The sequence below is a fragment of the Marmota monax genome, unplaced genomic scaffold, assembly GCF_021218885.2.
Source record: "Marmota monax isolate L192 unplaced genomic scaffold, Marmota_monax_Labrador192_F-V1.1 WCK01_AAM20220418_F8-fsc00113, whole genome shotgun sequence".
Taxonomy (NCBI): domain Eukaryota; kingdom Metazoa; phylum Chordata; class Mammalia; order Rodentia; family Sciuridae; genus Marmota; species Marmota monax.
The window spans coordinates 3,086,867-3,108,881 of record NW_026694479.1 but is presented as its reverse complement, the minus strand read 5'-3'; the positions used below and the strand labels follow the sequence as shown (position 1 = coordinate 3,108,881).

At 35.1% G+C, this 22,015-nt stretch overlaps 1 protein-coding gene across 14 annotated transcripts in view; it reads left to right on the top strand.

Annotated features, from left to right (window-relative positions):
- Nucleotides 1-22,015, top strand: part of Tenm3 (teneurin transmembrane protein 3) — a 2,500,614-nt gene that overhangs the window by 1,645,999 nt on the left and 832,600 nt on the right. For all 14 annotated transcript variants that reach the window (XM_058571207.1, XM_058571205.1, XM_058571204.1 and 11 more), the window contains exon 8: nucleotides 11,035-11,111. The gene's annotated coding sequence lies outside the window, so the exon portion shown is untranslated. The remainder of the gene's footprint in view (nucleotides 1-11,034; nucleotides 11,112-22,015) is intronic.

The following is a 22,015-nucleotide window of genomic DNA, read 5'->3' as shown; positions in this document are numbered from 1 at the left end:
ATCTGAAGAAATTAGCTGGCTTATGTGAGCAGAAAAAAACACCTGTTGGAATAAGGCACACTGAATTTCCTCTGAAACTATTGTTTACAATTTTTCTCCAAACTTTCTTTCCCATCTCCACTCTTGAGGAAAGATGACATGTAGCTATGAGTTCTGACCAAAATAAAGAATAAGCCATACCATAAACAGAATCTCCGTTGAGTTCAGAATCTGATTAACTGAGTCCATTTGCCATCTGATTATTAGTTACAGGCATTGCCAGCATCAGGCATTGCCAGCATCAGACTTTGCCCATACCATCTTCTTCTAGCAAACGCAGATCAAAGAATGCCTTGGTACACATTCTGCAAGCGAAAGGTGAATTTACAGAGTAAGAATTCTCCATGTTAATGTTGCCCTAGTGCCTGTTAACTACAATTCATTGTTTAAAAATTGATGTCTGTGATTGATTCAGGCACGGGGCCATTGCTTAATTTACTTTGGTTTGATATTTTTCTTCGCCCTCCCAATTGGCTTCTCCAGAGGAGGAAAGTCAGACAGTAGTTACTGCTTTGGAAAGAAAAGATAAGCTGAACACTTTGGAATGCATTTTTCTAACACTCCTTTGCCAAGTGTTACATGACTGTATCAAATTTCTTTAGACTTTGATAATGAGAAACAGACGATTCCATAGAAAATACAACCAAGAGATTTGCAATAATAGAGGATTTCAGAAAGACACATGGTTCTAAATGGCACTAAGATTATGTGCTTTAGAGTTCTGAATCTTTTATTTTTTTTCATGTTTGAGTAGGCCCTATGGTTGATTATCAGGTTGAGCAAGGGCAGAGGCCTGTCTGCTGATTATAAGTGTGCATGTGTGTAAAATTTTCACACATAATATAATATTTCAAAGTTATTTTTATGGAGGCTCAGGGGTCCCAGAACTTAAACAAAACTGCTGATCATTGGCTCCAAGAAATACTTAGAAGGAATCATAGTTTTTTTTACATCATATGGAGTCATTTGCAGACTTTGGGGCTACAGATCACATAATGTTTATTTATTCAGCTGGCTTTGGAGATTTGAGCAATATTTGGAGACACATGAGTCTTTGCCATGCTTAATAAAAAGTATACTCAGAGGTATTGCTACAGCATTTTTATATACAAAAGTTTCTCACAAGCAGGGGTTGATATTGACAAAAATGTAATTTTGAAATTAAAAAGAAACAATCCCAGAAAAAAAAATTGTCCAGCATCTTATTTCTTAAGAAATCTTTATCAGACCTTATGTCCCCTGTGCTCTAAAGCTTGAAAATACATTATTACCTTTTACAAGAACACTGTAAACTGTAACTTGCATTATTCTTTCTGATCATCTATGACAAACAAGGCCTGGTTCACCGTCTAAGAATAATCATTTAACACAGATGTATAATTTTGTTGGCATTATTAGTAAGCTTTAGGTCACAAAGTCAACGTGTTATTTTCTATGAAAGAAGATGTAATAAATATTTGATAGCTATGGCTTTTGAGGAACATTCCACCTTTCAATCTTGAGGCATTCTTTCAATATACATGCCAATCAGAAGTCTTTAGCAAATGTAAAATGCATCTTATCTACTACTCTTTGAGAAATATAAGAATCTCAAGATGCACCCGAAATATTCATTTACACAGATAATACTCTAAGCAGGACTAGAATTTGCTGAATGTTTCAGTTACTACTTATTTATTCTGGTTTGTTTGCTTCCTTCTTTCCCTCCCTCCCTCCTTCCATCCCTCCTTTCCGTATTTTCTTTTCCTGCTTTTTCTTTTTTACCAACGCTCCTAAAATTTCCTAAATCCCTGACTTGTCAAAATGCCTTTGCTCTATAATATATGCAGATGAGTAAATTTATTGACAGTATTTACATTGCATAATCTTTTATTTGGTTAGTTTAACGATAGTTTAAAGGGTAATATATTTCGTATCACGAATCATTTTCTTTTACTGCTTTTTCTCTTCTCTTTTTCTGTTAATTTACCTGCCCAAATTATTTTAATAGCTTTATTGTGAAATTCTCCTTTGTATAAGCTTATCTGTTAATATCTAATTAGTATAGAGAAATTTCATTGACAGAAAGAGGACTCATTTGTGGAATTTTGCCAAGGTAATTTCTGTATTCTTTGCTTCAAGTGTCTGAAAACTGTGCCCACACATTGAACCCATGACCCACTCTTGTGATCCATGCTCACCTCTTCAATATTGATTTGTCTTTGGTTTGGATGGAAACTATTACATTTTGTGTTAATGTTAAAGATGTGTTTCAAGCAAGTGTTATTATTTGATAAGATGTTAAAAAGCAGAGTCCTTTAAAAGGATTCATTAATGAAAAAGTAGATATTTAATTCAACACTAAAAGGAGCAGAATAATGTCTTTTAGTTACAAAAACTTCACACACACACACACACACATAAAAACTAACTTTTCTACAAATACTAGATAAAGAACAATGCATGTAAAAGAGCAGAATCATAGAAGACCATTGACTAATATTGTTGAGAGCCACAGCCGAGTTGGGATGGTGCCTGGCATTTTGCCAGAAGGAGTGGTTGAGAGGTGATGCCAGGGAGCCATTAAGATGATGATAATTAAGTTAAGCTGTGTATAATTGATGTGACTGGATGATGCTGGATTGAAACAGGCTGTGTATTCAGTTGTATATAGACCTCTGCTGTCTGGCAATAGGGCGGCTCCAGAATAGGTCGGCTCTGGAATAGGGTGGCTCCTGCTGCCTTGGGCACCCACTACTTTTGAGTTCTTGCGAGTTCCCGTCAAGTTCCCTTCCGGTTGAGCTCTCCTGGGGATTCCTGGAGAGTTTACCTTGGTTGGGGAAGTTCCGGTGGAGTGAGTTCCGGTTGGTGTGTGGTGTTCCTGGAAGGGCCTCGTGGGTGGTGTTTGCGGGAGTTCGGGCAATAAAGGAGTTCCTGTTTGAATCTACAAGTGCTTGGCTTGGTTATTTTGTGCCCAGCCAGACTGCGGCATAATATCATTTTTTTCATTTGCTACTATATTTCTTATGAAATGCACTAGAATATTTAAGATTTCATCAAGCCATTTCATCTGATGACACACTAGTATATATATTCTCTCTCTATTTATGTGTGTGTGTCTATATATATATATATATATATATATATATATATATATATATATATAAAACAAAACGTGTGTGTGTGTGTGTGTGTGTGTGTGTGTGTTGTTTATTCAGAGCTGGGGATTGAAACCAGGGCCTCACATATGCTAGGCAAGTACTGTACCACTGTAAGGTACATTTTCATTTTCCTGCTTCCATCTCTTTTTACCAATATCACTGTTATCTTTTTTTCTCACACACCCATCCAAGCTTTTTCTAAAAAAAAAAAAAAAATGCCTACATGCAGAAAAGAAATATATGCCAAGCTTTGTCACAGACCAAACTGCCATGAAAAGCAAGTCAAAAAGAGGGCAAAACCAAGCACATTTTCAGGTCTCACGATGTGCCAGACACTGCAGAAGATAATTTTTTACATGTGATATCACAATTAAAAGAGAATTGTTCTAAAATTTTTGCTCTATCATGTTATATATACAACTGTGTTCTAGTTCTTCTATTATTGTTACTTGATGATTTTGGTGAGCAGATGTCCATGTCCAGTTTGAAGCCACTCTATTGTGTCCAAGGAAAATGATATATGAAACATGAAAAGCAACTCAAATGGAGTTTTGTTTATCAAGTAGTGTATCCCATAAGAAGTAAGAGATATCTCAGTCCTCATTGAAGTTATCAGTGAGCCAAAGTGTAGGAACAAACAAGAAGTTTGGCTGAGTTATCAGAAAGAATACTTAAAATGTTTCTAAAGCATGTCACGAAAAATGTTAATGAATTTGGGGTGCTTTTATGAAAAACACCACAACTGCATTTATGAGCTGGTTTTATACATATATTTTTTCTAGATAAATTATTAAATAATACTACTTCAACCCCAAGAAGCAGAAAAGAATGGAACATAGGAAAAAATTAACAGTCCAGTTAAAATATATTATTTCATCCATGCCAAGATGAATTAGATCACATCTGTGACAGTGTTTGAGCCTCTGATTGTTTGTCTTTGTAGCTGAACATTCAAAGAACTGTAAGCAATGAATTTTTAACAAAATCACAATGACTCTGTTACTTTCATGAAGATTTATTAATACTGACTACTAAATAAAAATGTCAGAGACACGGTAAATATCATGCATAAAAGGCATAAAGAAACGCTACATTGGTTTGAGGACAAATAGGAAATGTAATTTACATTCTGAGCAGAAAATGAATTTCTAGTAATGTTAGGAAAAAGCAGACTCTAAGCAAAAAAAAAAAAAAAGTAATTGTTCTCATGATACCTGGATAAGAAGGCAAAATTGAAACAAATTCAGGCTATGTGATTTTCAAACAAGGCTGACCCTGGGCAAGACTGTCAAGTGGCTTGTCCTTTCTCCTGGATCCAGAGATCTAAGAGTATGGCCACAGTCAAGAATCATTGTTTTAAGTTTCTCACTCAAGAAATGTTATGTATACTAACCTCCATCCTTTAATGGCAGTGTTACTCAAACCTTCTGACTATGACTCACTTAGGAACGCATATATCTCAACCTACTTTCACTTTCCAGAGGAAAAAGACCCCATGATAACAAAATCCATTGGGAAAAACAAAATAACACAACATATGACCAATATTGCAATTGTACAGTAAAACCAATTGATGAACAAATTTACAATCTATTAGTAATACTACAAATATGTTAATTCATGTAAGTTTGTCTGCAACCCAGACCAATTCAAAACAGCAGTAATAACCACATGTTTCTCCCAGGATTTCAGGAATTCTAACAATTTTCACATGCATCTGAATAGCAGGAACACTGAGAGGCTCTCAAGCCTTGGGTTGCAGTCAGGTGTCCTGGTGGAATACTGGTTTAGAGTTCTAGGTTAATTCAGGCAGCTTGCTAATATTAGTTCATGAATAGTATCTGCCACCAAGTCAGCAAATATTAGTGAATATCCATTAGCAGTGATTCACTGCACATTATTCAACTGTAAGAGGCAAAGATGAGTTTTCCACTGGACTGAACTCTAAAGTTCCACAGGAGTCCATTGAGCTTTAGGGACCTCAGTATCAGCTCAGTGATAAGGAGCTGACAGAATCAGGGGCTGCTCCCACTGGAGGTTACATTGCACCCTTGGGCTCTTAGGTGCCTAATGTGCGAAAAGTTGAAAACTATCAAGCCAGAGACAAAGAAAGACAGGGAGACAGTTGTGCCTCAGTAAGCCATAGAGATCTAGCTGACCCTTCAAAGTACACATTAGAATCAGAACCTAGTTAGGCCACAAGTGGTAAGCCAGTGCAAGGAACAGTTAGAGTTGCCAGCAGTGTAGACAGTGGTCATATCAGCTGAGATATGGCTCAGAACCAAATAAGCTTTAGGGGAGGTCTGGTGGGATGGGGACATATGAGACGAAATTCAAGGCAATGGGTAAGCAGCCCTTATTTGTTTAAATTGAAACCATAGAGCCTTACTATTCCAGGTAGGGAATCTGAGTGCTCAGATTCCTTCATGGGAGCTTTCTCTGTTAACTTGCTCTTTTCCATCTAAGCTAATGTTTCCCAGAGAGCATCCTCCTTTTCCCAAGACTTTAAAATATCGTTGCTAAACCAGCGGGCCACACCCTTCGTGTATTGGTTCTCCACTTGCTCTACAGTGTCTCAAATTAGGGTTGTGTGACTCTACTTGTCTGAACATGTCAGCCATCTGTGCAAAGTAAAGTGTATTCTAATAGGAAATACACACTTTTTTGACCCATTATAATTTTCAGTTACATTATTCAAGTACCACTAACATCAATTTACAAGCACCTTTCAACCTTAGGTGGAGCTTATGAATAAAAAAATATATTTAATAAATTCCTCTTTTTGTTTTATATTTATTTACTTATTTTTGGTACAAGGAATTGAACCCAGGGGCACTTAACCACTGAGCCATATCACCATTCCTTTTTATATTTTTGTTTTCAGACAGGGTCTCAGTAAGTTGCTTAGGGCCTCACTAATTTAGCTGGGGTGGGCCTCGAACTTGCAATCCTTCTGCCTCAGCCTTCCAAGCTTCTGGGACTACAAACGTGTGCCACCATGCCGATCAATAATTTCCTTTTGAGTAATAAGTTTTGGTATTCTGGCTGTTAACTAGTAATATGTTGTTTGGACATCAGCTTGGAGCATGGGATTTAGATCATACTAACTATAGTCAAAATCTGTTGATATTCTATTAATAAATCTTTGAAGTAAATGTTTGTCCTAGAGATTTTATTTTCCAAAAAGCCAAGGACAAATGTCCTTCTTTCTGCTTCTCCTTTTTGTTGTATTTTTGTTGATGATGATGGCCCTGAAGGAGACAGGGGGTGGGAAGACATCAAATGCATTATTTGGAGCTGGTTTAGATACCTTAGGTTTTCCGCTAAAAAATATTCTGGTCCACTTGACCCTGAATCCTCTTTGTGTTTGATCATAGACACGCTGACAGTACCATCATCACATGCCTACACAGAAGATGGTAAAAATGAGGGATTGAGGCTTGAGAAAGCACTTTCCTCATTGATAAAATTGGCAGTGACCTTAATCAGTGACTCTCTAAGCTTTTTAGCACGGACAGAAATAACCATTTTTTTCCACTCTGTCTATTTTCATCATAGACACTTTTTTCCTCTGATCTTCTGATATGATACGTGTCCCTGGGTTTATAGAGCTTTAGAAATCTGGTCACTGTGCTCTTCTATTTGTATTATGATTCTTATCAGAATCCCCCCAAATGTATATTTAAGGAGTCTTGATTGGGAAAGCCTCAGAATATAGAAGAATATATACCTTTGTACAAAGAAATTGGTCAGAGTAAGGCCATTTTGAATAATCAGTTTTGTTACCACTGTTTGTAAACCTACACAGCACACAAATTGCTCTGTGACCTATATATGTGTGTGTGCGTGTGTGTGTGTCTATATATACATATTCCATTTTTTAAAAATCCCTAGCTTAGTTAATTTCTAAATATTTGCAAGAGTATCAAATTACTAAAAGCTGAAAACAGTTTTGCAAGATAAAATTTAATAGTAAATAATTATTTTAAGTCACTTGATATTTAGAAACTATAATCTTGATTGCATGGCTAAATTCAATAGCACTCTTAAGTAATTATTCTTCATAAATTAACATGCTATTTTCATCTGCTATAGTTTTAAAGGAATCAAGGCTGTTAACTATAAACTACAGCTAAATCACACAAATCACAATCAATCTAGAAGTTTCTAACCCCCTCCTGGTTACTCTTGTGGTGACCAGCTGTGTGTCGGTCATTCTAAGGATATACTGAGCAATCCAACCAACTTCAGTTACTTGGCTTGGATGGACACTACCTTGGATCATTTTGTTGACATATGAGTTCCTTAATTTAAAAAAAAATCCCACAATCTTAAAAAAATAAGAAGTCACTGCAATTACATATTTATAAGTTTTAGCTTTAGATGTTTTAATGGTTTGTTCTAACACTAGGAGGACTAAGTCCTGAATCATTGCTAAATGTTCAGAAACCCTCTGACACAGAGCCTACTTTTCAGAAAACTGTGTTTCACCAGTGATACTAAATAAACAATGTGATTATTATAACTTTTGTATTTCTGCAAATTATGTAATTATAAACAATGAAAGAAAGATTCTATCAGTATATCTATACTAAACAATTACAACTAAAAAGATAATTATGGCCAGGCATGGTTGCACACTCCTGTAATCCCAGTGACTCAGGAGGCTGGAGCAGAAGAATCACAAGTTCAAAGCCAGCCTCAGCAATTTAGCGAGGCCCTAAGCAACTTAGTGAGAGACTATATCTCAAAATAAAATAATAAAAAGAACTGAGGATTTGGCTCAGTGGTTAAACACCCCTGGATTCAATCCCTGGTACAAAAAAAAAATGTGTAATTGTGTTTATCTTGATGTTGGTAGTCCACTAACACTTCACTATAAATAAAAATGTCAAAATTAATAGCATCATTAGTATTAGGATATATGCAGATAGAGATATGGATATATTGGTATTTCTCAAAACTTTTAGCAAGTAGAAAGTGTAAAGGCTCTTGCAAATGTGGTCAGCCAACAACATCATCTCTGATTATACAAACAATTCTAAACAGCCAGTGATGCCCTTAGAAGATAAAAAAAAAAAAAAAGACTCTCTAGAAAAAGGAAACTGAAAGAACTTCTCAAAGGTGAGCAATGAGTTAGGTGCAGAGCTGCGTATCACAATTTTTGTTTCTAGAGAGGCATCGAGGGTTGGTGGAGAAGCGGGTAATAGGTCATGTTCCAAGTGTTTCTTATGGGAAACCAAACTGGGCCTCAGCCTAGAGAAACATCACCCACCTCACTGGATTGTTTTGAGGTATGAAGTATGTCACATTTATAAAATATCCGTCTGTGAAGAAGACAGAATATGGTATTGAATTGTTGACTGCAACAATAGTAGATGATGTGTCTAGGCTCTTGGCCCAGATTACAAAAGTCCACAGCCAATAAGATGACTAGAAAAGAGTATTTATCAGCTCTACCCTAGAACTCGATTTAAGTTGTTTCAGTTTGCAGTTCCAAACCTATAGCAGTGAACCTATATCTCCTCTCCCAACCATTTCCCACAGATGAGTGGGAAGGAGACAGAAGCCGTGTAGCCCAGGCTCTTTGTGCTAACTGCTAAACCCAAGGACTGACCCCAGAAGCTCATCATTCCCTTTTGTAATCACCAATCTCTCACAACTAGCTGTAGACTGCAGAGTCACAAGTGCCCTCAGAATCCTTAACCCTAACTATGGGAATTGGTTTGTCCCCACTTCCACCTTCTGCCACAGCACAGGGTACCACCCACTCACCACACTAGGCTTTCCGTGGAACATCTGATCACCACAAATGTGAAGGAACAGAATTTCAGCTACTCAAACTGTGAAACATAAGCCATGGATCTGTGTGTTTCACAACAACATGAAAATTTCACATTTTTCATCATGTTCAAACCTAAACATATGTAACAGAGGAGTCTACTTCCTGCTTTCATCAGCTTAGGGTGCTCCAGCAAATCCTCAGCTGTCACCATAACTTATATAGCAATCAAGAGAATCGATGAGCAGAGTTCCAGGTATGATCAGGAGAGGAACAATTGATAAGAACTGGCTTTTTGAAAGTGACCTTTGATGCATTCCTTACATTTTCGGATTTTCAGTTTCTTCATCTGTAGTAGGAGAATAAATAAGATTACTGAGAAGATTAAATGAGCTAATACTCATGAGGCATCTTAAACAGCACCAATGGGCTTCTCAATAAACACTAACTTGTTCTTTATCATCATCATCATCATCATCATCCTCATTAAATCTCAAATGTACTGATGAGTCAGGATTTATAGTCCAGGTGCAAGTCTGGCTCTGGCAGGACACCTAGGTGAATGAGTCTCTGACTATAGTCACACCCAGATCACAAGCTGATCCGGGAAGTCTGAAGCTAAATGGACCTTAGAACCTTAGAACCCAAAGGACCTTAGAACCCAAGCACTAGGCTAATTACACTATGCCCAACCTCTCTTTCTAAAATAACAGTCCAAGGTGACACCTCTCGTAACAACTGTCTCTAGGGTATTCCAAGCCCAGGTATATATCTCCAGGTTGGGGAGGGGATCATCTTGCTAGAAGATAGAACAACTCACTCTAGTTACCAGCAAGGACCCCTGATACACTAAGTTTAATCACCTGCATATACCCCTGGCATACCAAGAACATCAAAGAAAACCACTTCCTGGAAATAATCACCTACCGTAGCAGACTACAACTCATTCATTCAAAATTTTTTAACAACTGATATTGCGCAGGCACATACTGACTATACCAACTGATACAGATGTTTGTATGCTAAGACCAAATATCAGACCAACCCCATTACCCCCAAATTTTTGTGATCACCTTTGGAAGTCAACAAACAAGAGAAATAACTACTTTTCAGCATGAACGCTGCTTGGATTACAGAGCATTCCACTCTTGAACACAGCCTCCTTCTTAACACAACCCTCACTTGTCTTTCCTAATGCCAGACTCTTCAGAGATCCCTTCCTCTCCTCTGACGGCAGCTTCCTGAACTTAGTCTGTCCCTGGTCCTCTCTCTTCGTGTTTTACAGTCTGTCACTTGATGATCTCATCAAACTTTCTTGCCTTGATGATCCCTTCCCTGAAATTTGATTTTTTTCCCTTCACCCCTTAGTCCAGACTTGTTCCTCTGAGACAGACCCCCAAAAGTCCTCTTCTCCTTGTCATGTATCATTATAGTCACTCTGTCAGTTTGTCTCCATAAACTGCAATTTCCATAAAGCCCAGTCTCACCTCTTTCATATTCAAATGCCGAATCACTGGATCACAGCAAGTGACTCAACCTCTTGCCCCAAAGTTTTTTTTCTGACTTCCGATCCCTCTGAAATTTCTCCAAAATACCTGAAATGCTTTAAGTTCTCCCTCTTTTCTATTATGTTCAAACTCTATAACTTGTTCATTTTGTCCCAAAGCACCTGGAATACCTTGCCATTCATTCTTCCCCTTCCGGCTCTTGCCCCACAATCCCTCCTTAAAGTGTTATCCCTTCTTCCTGAGGAAAGTAGCCTCTTCTGCCTCTGAATTTCTATAAGATTGCACCTATACATCTTTATATACTCACCATTTGGGGGGAAGATTATTATAATTCTTTATTTACCTAATTTCCTTGAATGGAAAGTAATGTATCACACAGCTACAGATCTGAACATCCTGATACCTGCAAAGATACTCATCCATCCTTTGTTACAATGGTTAACTGAATGAGTTACCATTTTATAGTTAAATAGATAAATGCATTATGGCATAGTTGACATACGCAGTAAAAATAAAATCAAAACCTCATAGCATAGAGATTTTTCTATTTTTTCTGTTTCTTCAGGCACGTGCCACACCAATACTCTGTAGTTGGCAACTCAAGCAAACTGCTGCAAAACTGAGGGAGACTACACATCATTGGTAAGTAACATGTTATTTCTAAATCGGATGGTAGTCCAAAAGCCAGTGTTTGTACCCTCATTTTATTTAAAGTCCTATTTTATAAGAATTTTAGATATTCTGGTATTTTGGGAAAACACAAGAAATTGATGAAGAAACCTTTTCAAGAAAATTGCTGTTTCTTATGGAATTGAACATAAAAGCTTTCAGTTTTATACAACGCTGAGAAAATTTCATGTATTTCTAGAAGGAATTTATACTTTAGGGTGAATGTTTTGATGTCCAACATACATTCTGAAAATATACAAATTATAAATGAACAATTTGATGGATTTTCACAAAATGAGCACATGCCTGTAACCAACACCTAGTTAAGAAACAGTAGCACCAGTATTCCAATAGGTCTTCTGACCCCTTCTCATCAAACCCCTTCCTCTCCACCCTTTCCCCACCCCATCAAAGTTAAACACTGTCATAACTTCTAACACTGCATATCAGTTCCCCTGTTTAAAAGTTTTGTAAAATTGGACTATCTTTTTAAATGATTTAAAAAATAAAGACAAAATTGAAAAAAAAAAGAGCAGAAAAGCTAAGTGATTTTCTATTTATGTAACAGCTGTTTTGCCAGATGATTTGATAGCTAATTGGAGTTGTATTGCTGTTATTCTTAAACCCAGTAAACATCACCTGTTTTAATTGAGGGTCGCTGCTGATTAAGCACTGTATCAGTTTTTCCCCTCATATATGTGCTTAATAAATTATAGCCTGCCCAAGATCAGGAAAGGTATTCATCACGTCAAATGTTTACAACTGTCTTTTATAATTAGAGCAAAAGATTTTCTTTTAGCATTGACTGATTAAATTGGTAATTAACATGGGATAAAAATTTTGCATGGTTTCTCAAAGGAACCAAGAAAATAGATACAGATACACTTAGATCAGCAAAAGGCTTAATAACACATTTGTTAAAGGCGCTATTATATTTAACATAATAAATGGGAAATAGGATCACATTTTATTTATTTCAAGAAAGATAACTCTCTTTGTAGTTATTTAATCTGGAGAATGCCTTCCTATCAACCTCCTAATCCTTCATAAATTTTAGACCTCTTCCCAAGGAAATAGCAATTAAATCCTAACACTTAAAGTGTTCATTAAATGATTCAGATAGCATCTTATTGATTGAATTCTTGGAGAGAAAGATAGTAGGATTTCTACCTATCAAAAATCTCAAAAAAAAATTGCTGGCCAATTTCTTTTAAAATATCATTAAATGTTATGTTTTTTTTTCCTTCTGTGTTATTAACTTTAATTTTAAGTCATTTGGTACATTTATTTAAAATAATTTATCATCCAAAAAGTCTCTTTACACATTGTAATATTTTATCTAATCTTGTCCATTTTATGTTAATTATCTATTCTTCAGAGGATGTCCTTGACTTTGCTCCTAAATTTTAGGATGTGTTTTAGTTTAGAAGGACCAGTAGTCTTCTGTATCTTTGTCACCTCAAACTGTTCTTAAACACATGCCTAATTGGTCTCCAATTATGTGAATTGTGCACACAAGAAAAATATTTAAAGTGATAATTCCTAATTAAGTTTTATTTAAAACTATTAAGTGGGCTTATATCTATCTTAAAGGCTATGTATGTTATAAAGCATTTAGTGAGTTGGACAATTAAAAGAATCAATTTGACAATGTCCCAACTCTTAAAAAATAGATACTTGGAATATATGCCATTCAGCTTGTTATGTTAAAAAACCCTGTAATAAAGGCAAGGTTAATCCTACTCACCCACCCTCAATAGGCAACTACAGTTGCGATTTCTATCAAGGGGATTGGTTTTGCCTGTCCTTGAACTTCATTTCAATGTAATAATGCAATATGTGCTATTTTTGTTTCTGTCTTCCTCACTCAGTGATGCTTCTGAGTGTCAACCCTGTTGTTGAGTATGATAGTAGTAATACATTTGTTTTTACTGTTTAATTGTATTCCACTGAATTAATGTGCCATAACTTTGTAATTATTCCTGCAGTAGACATTTGGGTTGTTACCAAGTTTTAGATATTATGGATAAAGCTACTATAAATATATTTTTAAAAGCATTTTGAGACCACATGTGTTCATTTCTCTTGCAATAGTAACAAGCTGAGAAACTTCTGGGTCATGGGACACATTGGTGTTTTATCTCTTAACTGCCTCACTGTGTCTTTAGAATCTTTGTCCCATTTTACACTCCTACTGGAAATTAATGACAGTTTCATTTGTTCCAGATCTTCACCAACACTTGATGTTATTAGTCTTGGGTTGGGCTTTTCTTGTGCTCTCATAGTGGTTTTGCATTGCCCTTGTGACTAGGGATGCAGAATATATTTTCATGTGCTAATTAGCCATAACACATGCTTGTGTCTTCTTTTTTTTTTTCTTTTTGTTTCTTCAAGTTATTTGCTCATTAAGTTCATTTGCATGATTCATTTTTCAAAATATATTTGGGATAGAAGGCCTTTGTCTTCCTCCAGCCCCAGGACTTCATGCATGCTAGGCAAGTGCTCCTGCACTGAACTATACTTCAGCCCCCTTTATTAAATTTTATGTATTAGGAAAAATTTTACTCAGTCTGTAACTTATCTATTTTCCTAACTATGTCTTTCGATAAATTGGCTTTTGATGAGGTTTAATTGATCAATATTTTCTTTTATGCTCAGTGCTAAGAAACATTTGCTAATAACATGTTTGAAAATCTTTAAACTTCTGATTTACATTTGAGTCTATGATGATATTGGATTCATTTTTATGCATGGTGTGAGGGCAGGGGTATACATTTTTTCACATGTTTTTTCAATTGTTCCAGTGTAATTTATTGAAAAATAGCTTTGGTACTTTAGTGAAAGTCAGCAGACCATATATAAACATATTTCTATTTCTGTGCTATTTCTTCTATTCCTTTGATTGAGTTATCCTATATCAATACCTTATTGTCTCAAATGTAAGTCTTGAAGTCAGGTGATGTAAGTTCTCCAACTTTCTTCTTTTGCCCAATTATCTTAGCATTCTTCATCCTTCACATTCTCATATATATTTTAGAATAAATTATTCAATTCTACAAAGAAGGAAAATGTTCCATATCTTATTGTTAATTATGATATGAACTTAGACTTTTTGTAGATACCTTTTCAGACTAAGGAAGTTCCTTTGTCCTCCTCCTTTGTTAAATTTTTTACAATGAATGGGTATTGAATTTTGTCAAAACTTATATATTGAAATGATCATATGGCCTGTCTTCCTTTCCTGATAACTTGATGGATTGAACAGATTTTTTTTTTACAGTGCTAACTACATCTTACATTCCATTGGATAAACCATCACTCGTTACTGATGTATGGCCATTTTGTGTCATACTAAATTTGAGTTGACAATATTTGGTCAAAATTTGTCTATATTCAGGAGGGATATTAGTATCTATATTTTGTTGAAATATTTTTGTTAGATTTTATTACCTGGGTGCTACTGGCCTCATTATATGAGTAGAAAAATATTTAAGCATTTCCGCCTCCTGTCTTAAATAATTTGTGTAGATTTATTTATTCCATAAAATTTTTATAGAAATTCACCAGAGAATTCATCTATGCTTGGAGTTTTCTTGATTAGGAGCTTTTTAATTATGAATTCAATCCTTTAAAAGATTCAGATTCAGTGTTACTCATATTTTCAACTTTTTATGTTAATTTTTGCAAATTGTGTTTTTGAGCGTACTTATTTCATCAAAGTTGTCAAGCGTATTCTCATAAATGTTCATAATATCCCTTTATTATATTTTAAATACCTGTCTGAGCTGTAATCATATTTTCACTTTCATTCTTGATATTGGTAATTTATATTTTTATTTTTATCTTGGTCAGGCTTGCTTTAGCCCATTATTTTGAGTCTTTTACAACTACCAATTTTTTAATTTGTTATTTTCTTTATCTTTTATCGATTCTTAATTTAATTTTTTTGCTCTTATTTTTGCTCTCATTTTATTATGTTGCTTTTAATTTGATATCTTCCCCAGATTTTTAAGAAAATGGTTATTACTTTCAAGTCTTTATTTTTTTTCTAATATAAGAATTTTAATGCTACAGACTTCCTTTGAATCATTGGGTCGGCTATATCCCATGAATTTTTTTCATGGTGTTTTCATTACCATTTAGTTCAAAATGGTGTTTTTTTTTTTTAATGTTTTTAATGACTTCTTCCTTCAACATACGTTATTTATATGTATGTTGTTTTGTTTCCAAAATTTGGAAGCTTTTCTATGTTGATTATTTTTATTGATTTCTAATTTAAACTCTGCTTTGCTTAAACGCACACATTAGGATATTTCTATCTTTTGAAATTTATTGAAACATCATATTTTAGAGGCCAGAATCAGCATACAGTCTATCTTCATAAATGTTCTAAGTGTATTTAAAAGAAGTATGGCTGGGCACAGTGGCGCACACCTGTAATCCCAGAGGCTTGGGAAGCTGAGACAGGAGGATGGTGAGTTCAAAGCCAGCCTCAGCAAAAGCAAGGCACTAAATAAAATACAAAATAGGGCTGGGGATGTGGCTGAGTGGTCAAGTGCCCCTGAATTCAATCCTCAGTACCTCCCCCCTCCAAAAAAGAAAGAAGTATGTACTATGAAGTTGTGGGGCATGGTATTGACATAAACATCAATGTATTCAATGTAGCTGATCATGTGGTTGAAGTATTCTTTATTTGAAAGATTTTTATCTACATGTCTCATAAAATACTGCAAGAGAAGTGTTGAAAATCTATTAGTGTAGATTTATCATCTATGACTTTCTTTTATTCTGTTGGTATTTTCTTCATAAATTTTTGAAGCTCCATTATTAAACACATATATATCTGCTAGTAGAATTGTTATAAGTTTTTAATAAATTACCATTTTTATCATGTTGGAATGGTCTTTCACTCTTACCACTCAGATGAGCTGACTTTGATATCTTTCTATCCATCACCATCAGAGGTAAAGAAGATAAACAGAGATATTAATTCTCGGTCTCACCACAAGTAGCCCTTCTCTGCTTGGTCACATGGAGTCTTACACTCTATATGGACAACCCATGCCTTAGCCAAGGACCCACAGGGTGTCTCTAGGAAAAGTTTCACTCCTCCTTCCTTGTATTCCTACCCTACTGTGTATTCCTTTCTGGTATCATACCATGCACGCTCCAGATGCTCCACCATCCCTGACCTCTGCCCTCTCTCTAAATGTTAAGGAGCTGACTTTGGCTCCACTTCATTCATACAATCTGAAAACTGTAAGAAGCCAAGACAATATAGAGTTCCCTTTATGGACTTCCACCTCTCAAGGATTCTAATCCTGAATTGCCTATTGTTCATTGCCTCAGAACAGATAAATACTATATTTTGTCCATTTCATTGTTTACTATGGGAAAATATGTCCAGTGGGAGTTACTCCAACATGGTCGTGTGTTGAAGGCCTCAGGTTTGGGCATATTTTTTAGCAGACAAAATAATTACATTAAGTCTCTACTAATTTTCATGGAGATGAAGGATAAAATCATCTATAAATCTAGCCAAATAATATATCTACCCATCTTTTATAAATAGGGTAAACATATTTTATGGGTTTTCCTAGCATAGTTCCATTTAATGCCTACTGTAAATAGCTCCCCATTTCACACTCAAAAATATCCTAGCTTTTACAATAAATTTTGTTTTATTTATAAATCTCACCGCTAGTGATTTGTGTGAGTATGAGAATCCTATAGTCCAACCTTGCCTTCATTATAGAATCATTTTTAATATTCAGTTATCTTTAGTTATCTTTTTCATATTTCTTTTTTAGGAGGATTTTTTTTTCTTTACCAGCTTGTAAGTTTGTATACAATGCAACCCTTCATTCTCTAGTACTTCAAAATAAGTTTCAAATGCAGTCAAAATGTGCTCTTGAGAAATAAGCTATACAATGCAAACCACACTTTTATCAGAAAATTTCTTAAAAGTAGGAAAAATGAATCCCATTTATTCATAAAGTTCTCTGTTTTAAGGAGATTTTTCTAATTGTAAAAAGATAGCAGATTGCTCCTAGGTGTGTGGTTGACTGGATTAATTCTTCAGAACTCTGATTTGGTTCTGATGTGCCCATGACTGAGGCATCAAAGGACTTTTGGGAGGAGTCAAGACCTTTTTACTTCTAGACCCCCTCTTTTCCATTCCCCCAACAATTGAGTCATTTCCATGTTAGCTATCATGACCCGGCCTTCTGGAAAGCATGAAATAATTTCAATAGATCCAGTCACACTACAGAAGGGAAAAACTTAGGCAGAGAAAAGTGTTCTATATGACCTTACATTTGGAAAGGAATTAAGTAAGACAACATCTGAGAGTAAATGTAGAATATTTGACCATACATATGACTACTCATATTTAAAGCTATGATGTTCTATGGATGATATCTGGGGCCAGTTTTTTTTTTATTTCAGATATTCATAGATTTTATTCTCCTTGATTTACAAGGTCATATATTTTAGATCTTTATTTCTTCTTTTGGAGATAATTGGAACTCTGCAGGAAACTGGTAAAAGAAATGTGAAGAAATAATCATTAATAACAATGCTGTAACAATCATTAATAGTCAATGCCTTGATAGCTTAGTGAGCATGATGGCAGAGGAATCCTCTTGTTCATTATTTATTTTCTTTGATTATATACCTAGTTAATGCAAACTGACAACTTGAATGGTTACCTAGTTATTTTTCAGTCACCCAGTTATATGTCAGACTGCAGACAGTAATAAATGTTAAACTTTCAAATCTTATGCAAATATGTTGTATTTCCATATAGCTCATCTTTGGCAATTTATTACATTTATGTTTTTCTACTGAAAACTATTCATAACCTATTTAATGTCAGGCTTGTACCTCAAATGAAGTATGAAGAACACCTTTCATAAATTGCAAGGTTTTCTTTGGTGATAGTCCTCGGAGAAGCTTCAAACTGTTAGTCAGATGCACTTATTTTGAGAGCGGCAGCTTGAGTGTTATAATACGCTCCCTCTGTTTTAAAACATCCCAAAGAACGCTGTCAAGCTCTAAGTTTCTATACCTAGTATCTACTAAATCAGATCAGGCCATTTTTATATAACGGTTGCAAATGTGTTTTTTTTTTTTTTGAATGTTAAATCTGTTTCTATTTTTCAATCAATTTAAAATGTGTAGAAAAAGTGTTCTGATTGTATATTATCCAATCTTCATCAGCTGCCGGAAGGAAATGCTGTGAAAATCTGTGATTTAAAACCCTTAAAACTTCTGCTTGAAATGCATGTTTTGTTAAGAACATTAGATATGCAAAGTATTTTAAACAGAATTTTGATGTCTTTATTAATAGCATTTAAAAGTTTTAGGATTTCAGATATTCATAGATTTTATTCCCCTTGATTTACAAGGTCATATATTTTAGATCTTTATTTCTTCTTTTGGAGATAATTGGAACTATGCAGGAAATGGTAAAAAAAAGTGAAGAAATAATCATTAATAACAATGCTATCCTTTCTAAGAATTACTGGGAGAAATATATTTTACATAGGCTAGGTACATACCATAAATATCAGTGGAAACATACTTATAGACCATTGTATTTAAATCGCTTGCTATGAGCCGTGTAAAATACAATGATCTTGCCTTCCTGAGTCTGTAATCTGCTACATAAATAAAAATAAAATACACATGCCAAAGGAGTAGTTTTCCAGAATAGAAGGGCAAAAGATTTTTTCCTCTTCTATACTTCATAGTTAAAGTGGGATTTATATCGTGGAATAGAGGCAAGGCATAAAAATAATTCATGATGAAAATAATATTGAATAATAAAAAAATTAAATGTATCCTATTAAATCTAAGCAACATATCTTGGATATGTAAAAATAGTTGTGAAAAATATAGAATAACCCAATAACAACAGATGATTTTCTTTTTTATAGCTATATTTGGTTTCATATTAATTGAAAAAACACAGAAACTGTTAATTAGTACTTTAGGTTTTTATATTTAGTTTTACCTACTTTGCTAGTTAGTTTTATGTTTATCCATAGGTAAGAGATTGCCAGAAAAATCATGATTTAAACATATAGGGATTTATTTTCTCACTTAAGGTAAGTCCTGAGGCAGGGCAGCCCCATGATTCATTCTGATTTCTTCTAGCTCTTCAATACTCCATTTCTGTGGTATTGGATCAGGTCCAAGATAGCAGTTAGCACTCCAGCCATCACACCTCTCTTCCAGACCTACAGCAAGAAGAAAGAAAAAGGGATGCTAGTCTTTAAAAAGATTTGAAGGAAGTACCACACATTACTGTCATGCTCACATACCAATGGATGAAGGCTGTCCAATGGCTACATCTACTAACTAGAGGCTAGAAAATGCTGTCTTTTATCTGGATGCCTGTCTCTCCAAACTACAATGAGATCTGGCTTTGTTATGGGAAAGAAGGGGATATTGGAGCCTAAAGTAGGCATATGGCAGTTTCTGTCATTCCTGTTAAACATTTTTAACATTCTTGACACACACTGTGGCATTACTAATTCAAAATGAGCCTGGCCAACATTGTGTCCCTATATAAGGTTTATTGCTCACTAGGTGGATCTATTCTAGGCACCACACATGTCACTTGGTACTTGGGAAGGCTTCCCTTATTCAAGCTATCTGATTATATGAACATTCTGGAAGATTTAATTGAAAAATGACTCATCTTAGAATGAGAATGATATCTAGTTGCATGGTTAAGTTACACACGTGTGTGTGTGTGATTTCACCTTTGAGCAAAGAAATAAATAGGTAATTATATAGGTAATAGATTGTGTAGTTAGGTTCATTTAAAAAAGAGCAAGAAAAAAGAAAAGATGACGGGAAAGGAAAGGAGGAGAGAAGAGGAAGAAAACGAAGAAATTAGAAAAAAATTCTTAGGATATCTGATCTAATGTGATTTTGAAACAATCAAAGATAAAAGGTCTAATCAGAATTTACATCTCTCTATGTTGACCTACTCTGCTCATAATTTTCATAGTGTAGCACATCATTCTGCTCTGGGAAGCTGTTTATTTATGATCCTTACCATGTTTTGTGGATGAATCTTCATTTCCATAGTTGTAAATGCTAAGAGCACACCTTAAATAAAGTCCTGAGGAAGTTTTTTTCTTCTAACGTCTTACCATATATTGTTTATTTATTTATTGCTTAAAAAAAACTAATAATCTCCCACCCCCTTCGCTGAGTGCTCTTTGTCCATGGGTCCCTGTCACAGTCAGCACTGCCACTGTCCTAGGCAGGCTGCATTTCCTTGCATCATCCTAGTGGAAGGATAGAACTGTAGTCTATTCCCTTCTCACTGTGAGGAATTCACTCCTCACTGAGACCTAGATGAAATAAGGCCCTGTATCAGGTAGCTCCATGATGCCATGTTTTCCCATTAAATAGTTCTCTGACATGAAAGATGCAGAATACTCTCTAAGGATAAGGCAGGAGACTTTCTCCAGCCATGTTTTTCAACCATCCTCTTAACCAAGTTTGAGGACTGAGAATTCCCCCATTTCTCCCAGCAGTAGCAAGCCTTGTAGAAACTAGGTAGACCTGCCAAGGTGGAATATCAGCAGAGTGAATTTCTTCCTGTTCCTCATCTACTCTCATGGGAATGAGTTTAATCTCCATAGTCTCATTTAAATTTGTGAAGATATTATTAAATGTGGTTTACAGCAATAAAAAAAAGAGTCAAGGAGAAGAATTTTTACTTTTTCTTTAAAATATCCAGTACTTGTCACCAGAGGTTAGGGATCACATTGTAGAGGCCCCAGATGTGATGCTGGTGATATTTTGCTGAGGTCTTGTACTCTTATTCCCTCTTATAAAATTAGTCGACACCCTTTTGGTGCCTAGTTGATTGCACATTCCAAAGTGATCTGTCAAATATCAGCACCTGTGAGCTTCAGGCACATACTGAAGTTAAGAAAAAAAAATGTTTGTTGTCTTTCTTTTTCACGTTCAGATTGGATTTTAAAAATAAAATAGGTGAACTTCTTTTAGTGCATCCAAGTTAATTTTTCAAAATTCTACTCTTGCATAGTCAATGGGGATGGGATAAATATTATGGGATTTTCATTTGCATTGCCCTTCCTGTTCTCTGAAATAATTTATTATAATTTTCATGAGACTTCATAATATTATTCATTCACTTCATAATTGAAACGTTGTTAAACTCTGCCTCATGTTGATTCCTGACCTATACCAGCCAAAGGCACCTTCTTCTGCTCCTTCTCTCCTTTCCAACTAAGGAAGTTAGCAAGTTTGATATCCAATGATAACCTGCATATATAATTCTGGTCTTATTTATTTGTAAAATGGAAATAAAATTCCTGGCTTTTTAAAAATGTATGGTAGATTAACTGATGGAAAAGTGGCTTAAAATTTTATACATGCAAATATTAGCAATTGTTACTTTTAAAAGTTTTTTTAAAAAACAACAAAAGACTTTGGGGCATTAAAATGTGATTATTAGTCTTTCAACAACAATTAGTTTATCACTGCGACATGTTTAGTAAAAATAGTGACAGCATATTGTATTCAAGTTGATCACCCCATATCTAGTAACATAGTAAAAGTGATAAAATAGTGACCCAGCATCATAGAATCAGGAAAATTGCCAGCTGCTAGAATAGTGCCTGGTACTCAGTAGGTCCTGAATAAAAATTTATTTAATGAGCTCTATCTTCTAGCCTTTGAAACCAGATTAGAGGGAGAAAAAGAGATGTGCCCTCACTTTAGTAAAAGATTATATTAACTCACAGTTTGCCTGGGAAATGACAAGTCCTTCCTTTTTTAAGAAAGGCTGTAAAATCCAGAAAGCATTGAGTTCAGTTCCTCCTAGG